Here is a 5,594-nt window from a genome sequence, read left to right as displayed (position 1 = left end):
CAGTTGTGCACCACCATGCCCAGGTAATTTAAAAAAAAATTTTTTTTGTAGAGACAGGGTCTCACTATATTGCCCAGGCTGGTCTCAAAGTCTGATCTCAAGCAGTTCTCCCACCTCGGCCTCCCAAAGTGCTGGGATTGCAGGTGTGAGCCACAGCGCCCAGTCTGAGCAGTGCTTTCTGAAGGAGACTCCGTGATTTTTCTCGATAACGCATTCCAGTGTTCCAAACTACAAAATTTCATTCAGCTCAAGAAATGTTATTTTAATATTGTTGTTATGTTGCTTTGCATATTTTCTCATTAAAATACTTCATTATTCATCTTGTACAGACAATACATGCCCATGGTACAACATCACAACTACCAGAGTGGGAAGCATGAAAAGCAGGTGCCCCATCCACCCAGATCCCCTTCCCAGAAGTAACTACCATTACCAATGTCTTGTGTATTTCTCTCTATGTATTCCATACATATATGATTCCTCTTAGTCTCATAACAGCCTTCTCAAATGGATAGCATGAATCCCATTTGGCAAATTAGGGAACTATGGCTCAGAAAGGCTAAGAAAGGTGCGTAGCGTGTGCTAGTAACGGTGGCAATTCCCATTGAAGGATAGGTTAGGTCAAACCCCATACAGTTTCTGCTATAACATGTTCCTAAAGCTCCTGTTTAATCATTTCCACCACAGCCACTCGGTCAGCAGGGTTAGCTTCAGAGCCTGGGTGTGCAGGGCCCTGTCCTAGGTGCTGAAGGCTCTTGTAGAGACAGGGGATTACTCAGCCCCTACCCTTACGGGGCTCAGTGATGATCTGGGAGGCTGGCGAATGCCCGAAAGTCTAGTAGAAAGAAGTCAGGAAGTCACAAACTCTGCTTGGCTACTGAATTTGTATGTGGCACCAAGGCTCTCAGTTTCCCCATCTGTCCAATGGAAATAAACTTAACTCACAGGACTCTTGTGAGAATCTAGGAATACTAAATGCAGAAGCACTGGGAAAGCAGACAATCCCAGCATGTGCGAAGGAGTCTGGGCCAGTGCTGTGGACAGCTTATCCCATGTGAGGGCCAGTGGTCACTGAATGACGAGGTAAACAGTGACGTGAGCTGCTGGGGAGTGAGAAGTTGAAGCAGGGATGTCATCATCTATGTTCTTTATTTCTGGGCTGTCTTCAGCGGGCACAAAGTTGGCCCAGTTGCAACAGACAGTGAATAGAAGCAAAACGGGGGCAGGATGTGGGGTTGGCCCGAGAGAGAGTAACACACAAGCGAGTCTCTTCCAAAACATTAGTCTGTAGAACCTGGAAAATCTGCCTTGGTTATACCTGTAAATACTACCCTGGATAGCTCTCCTAGTTCCCCTGACGGCCTTCCCCCGCCCACCTCCCTCTGTGTGCTCCCTCTGTTTGTGTTAGATGTCTCATGAGCCAGTTACCAGCAGCTCCAAGGCCTTTCCCTTTGCCCCTCCCCATACCATCCTCACCTAGCTATCTCTCATCCTTTAGACCTCATTTCCTCAGATAGCCTTTCTGGGCTCCCCAAAGTAGAGTAAGAAGCACCCATTATTCACAGCCCCCAAATGTCTCCTGATCAGCTCATATCCCACCAGTCAGTGTCCATCTTGTGCACCAGACTGTACACTCCAGGGGAGTGGGCACCATGCCCACCAGTTCACCTGTGTATCCCCAATGCCTAGCACAGAGCCCGGCACAAAAGACATGCTAGATTATTTACTGAATGAATGGCTGAAGTTAGTCATTCCGGCCTCTTGGGCTCAAACCTTGCTTGCACCTTGGTTTAGCAACCGTCACATGGGTGCACCACCTCTGGCACTGATGTTGGGTTGATTTGTTTTGTTTTGGTGTGGTTTTCTGTGTGACTGTCTCACCTGAATCTTTCCCCTTTATATTTCTGCTGTCCAGCCCACGTCATGGCACAGGAGTGGTCCTGCATACAGCTTGCGGAATGCATGAATGAATTCGTTGCAGGAAGCTGCTTCGAACCAGAGGGCACTTCCTTTGCAGGCAGTTAATGAGCAGGAAACGGGGAACAAGACTGGGCTGGAGTTGAGGGGGCTGCAGAGAGGAGAAAAGCAAAGATCCTTAGTGCCATGTCTTTGTCATCGTTGCGATGTGGCGGGCAGGAGATGGCCCCAAGGGATGGGCCTTGGTCAATGAAGGGATCCTCTCCAAGGCCGTCTCTGGCTGAGATGGGCTTGGCTCAGGTGACTGCCCCCTACTGCCCCCACCTTCCTCCTTCTTGATTAGGGGGTGTGGCGGGGGAGGGGGAAGGACACTGAGATCTCCATCCTCCGGGCCTCTTTCTCCCGGTCTCTTGGTCCCCAAGACACCAGCCAGAATTGGGAGGGGAGGGGGTCGGGCTGAGCCGGGCGGGGATAGGGTGGTGTGGGGGAGGGGAGGGGAGGGGCGGCGCGGCCAGCCGGCTGGTGTCCCCTGGTGTCTGCAGCCGAGGCCCCGGGCTCTGGGCCCCCGCGAAGCGAGGCGAGCCGGAGCTGTGCGGAGAATGCAAAGAGCCGGGCCAGCTCCCAGCCCGGCGCCGCCGACGGCGTCCTCAGGCACAGCCCAATGAGAAGAGAGCAGATAATTTATTCTCTAATCCCGGTTCGGGTGCCGGGCGCTGGCGAGCGGCGGGGGTGTGTGCGGGAGGTGGTCTCCTCTTCCTCGCTCCCTCTCCCCCGCCCCTGCGGGCTCCCGGCCGCGCACACACACATTTCCTGACAATTAGCGAGCACACCTTGGCCGCGCGGCCTCCGGCGGCGGCGCCGCAGCTTTTGTCTCCCGCCCGCCGGGCTGCGCGGTGCGGGCGGCCGGGCGCGAAGTTGCCGCTGCGGCGCCTGCTCCGGAATGCCGGCCGCCCGCTGCCGTCGGGGGGCGCGGAGGGCGGGGTGGGCCCGGCACGCCGGCCCCGGGGCTGGGGGGCTGCAAAAGAGAGAAGAGGAAGAAAAGTAAGGCAGCGCTGGCCCCTCTTCCTTTGTTGTAACCCTGAGTGTGTGCGGGCGTGAGCGCGCGCGGGAGTGTCTCTGTGCGCGAGGGTGTGCACATACGTGTGTGCATGTGCGCGCGTGTGTGTGCAAGTGCGCGCGTGTGTGTGCAGGTCAGGACCGGCCGGGGGCGGCGGGACCCGGAGGCGTGTGGCGGCTTTGCCTGAATGGGAGTTGAATCGCGTCCCGGTCTTTCCGGCTCTGCCCAGAACTCGGGCGTGCGGGCAGGTAGCCGTCCCGCTCTCGCCCGCTTCTCCAAGCGCTGAGCCCGGAGTTAGTTCACGGACCGAGCCCGGGCCGGCCCTGGGGCACCGTGGCCTGGGCCGGGCCTGCGGGGACTGAGGAGGAGGAACTGCCGGCTGAGGGTGTGCCCTGACCGCAGAGGGCGCACGAGGGGGCCCCCTACGCCGCTGCGGGGGCCCCCCTCCCCCGAATCCCGGGTAGGAGCTTGCGATGGCCGCTGAGAGCCCGGGAAGGCGCGAGGCTGTGGAGGGGGCTTGTGGGGCCGCCGAGGGAGTCGGGGGTGGCGAGACGAAGTCTGTCTAAATGCCAATTCCCTGAAGTTCAGCGCATCGGTTGTCATTTCATACCTTAATGCATATTTATGCCGCGCCGAAATAGGCTTCATAATTAACTCCCGGAGTCATCCGCAGAGGCTAAAGGGACCCCGAAGATTTGTGCATTGATTGGGTACCACGGCGGGGTGTGTGTGTGTGTGTGCGCGCGTGTGCGTGCGCCCCGTGCGAACCCATTGAGAAGAATAATTATTTTTCTCCACTGGAAGCTACAGCAGAGAATCAGACAAGGAGGGAAGAGAGAGATTGGAAAGGGGGAGAGAGAGAGAAAGAGAGAGAGACAAAGGAAGTGAGTGCAAGAGAGGAGCCGGCTTAGCATCCGAACTGTGAGTACTGAGCGAAAACAAATAGGCAGAAAGTGCTGCGAGTTGGCGACCCCTGTGACGGGTCGGGGGCCGGGAGACGCTGAGGACGACTCGCCTCTGCACTCCGGGTTCGGCCGGGCGAAGGGGGGGTCCCCGAGGCATGGGCGGGCTCCAGGATGCGGGTTCACGCACTCACCTGAAAGCCCGCGCTGGCCGGCCGCGGGCTGCGTCAGCTGCCGCCCCAGGTCGACCAAATAGGAAGCCCCCACCCCGCCCCCATTGCCTTTGTTCCTTTGGAAGGATTTTGCCGCTGGTGGGATTCAGGGGTGGGGGGTGTGCGAGGGAGCCCTGGCTCTGGAGGTAGCCGAGTCTCTGTGCCGACTGAGGGAACCCTGCTTCGAGCGCCTCCTTTCTCCTTCACCCCTCGGTGCGGCGTGGGATGAGGAGGGGGCTGTAAAGGGGTAGGGATCAGGACTTTGTGACACTTGTGAATTTGTTTGGCGCTAAGAAGGGAAAAGGAGAGGTGTCCAGTACCCCCGGAGCAGAGCTCCTCAGGAGACCCCAGCTTGGGAGGCTGGGAGAAGCCATTTCCTTGGGCGAAACCACCAACTCCAGTGTATGCGGTGGCAAACGTGGTCCCGGGCTTAGGAGGGACACAGCTAGTCCCGCCCCTCCCCCAGTCCTTCCTAGTCATTGTGTCTATGGGTCCAGGTCTGGCGGGACCTCCTGGCCCTGCGCCTGCCTCCCATCCTTGTGGCCCTTGCATAGCTAACAAGGGCTAGGACTGGGGACCCACCCAGAGCACTGGAGGGTAGGGGTGCAGGAGGCAGCTTTGGAGAGGATGGCTGCTCCTTTTCCTGAGAAAGGGTCCCTGACAGGGTGTCCCTAGGGAACAAGGGCTCGCCAGCCCTGCCTCTACTGGGCCTGTCAGGAGAGGGCGCCTGGGGGCCCAAGGGAGAGCCCTGCCTTCCTGACCAACATTCCACAGCCTCGCTTTGGAAGCACTAGTGGATTGCCCTCCTCCCCACAGCCTTCATTAACAAATGGTTCTCCTGGTCTGATTTCATCTTTCCTGGTCATTTTTCAATGTACCTTCCTCTGCCAGTGTACGACTCAGCTCAACTTCAGCCTTAAGAAGGGCTAACTTGGGAGGAAAATTCGGCTCTTTTGAGACTGGTAAAGGAGCTCCAGGTTAGTGAGCTCTGAAATGAGGGAAAAGGGATTGTCCTCCAAAAAGGCAGGGAGCAGTTTCGGTGGCTTACATCCTCCAGGAGGACACAGCTGAGTCCCGGGGGCTGGGAACAGTCACTCTATTCTAGCTCCCCATTGCCCCACTGGGGCTGTCACCGAGGCAGGGGAAAGAGGATCTCTCTTTTACACACAAACACCCCCTCCCAGATGACACTTCCTTCAAGGGGTCTTGGGCACCCTCCTAGACTCAGGGTCCCTCTCCTGACCCACCCACCCCCCAACTATACAAAGAAGAGAATATCCAGGAGGCCTCAGCTGGGGACCAGTCCCCTAAAGGAATGAAGAGGAAGGAGACACCCTGAACTAGGGAGAACCAAGTGCAGTTTAACCCCCAGAAAGGCATCGTGGAGACTCTGGGTGGTGGTGGGGGACCACGATCCGTCTGGCCCAACCGCTCTGAGTTGTGATCATATGCAAGTGGCCTGTCTTCCGCTGGTCTGCCTGCTCGGTGGCTGTCCCTTACTGAGTG

This window comes from Lemur catta, chromosome 23 (assembly GCF_020740605.2).
Source record: "Lemur catta isolate mLemCat1 chromosome 23, mLemCat1.pri, whole genome shotgun sequence".
In the NCBI taxonomy this organism is placed as follows: domain Eukaryota; kingdom Metazoa; phylum Chordata; class Mammalia; order Primates; family Lemuridae; genus Lemur; species Lemur catta.
Note: the sequence above shows the minus strand (reverse complement) of the source record.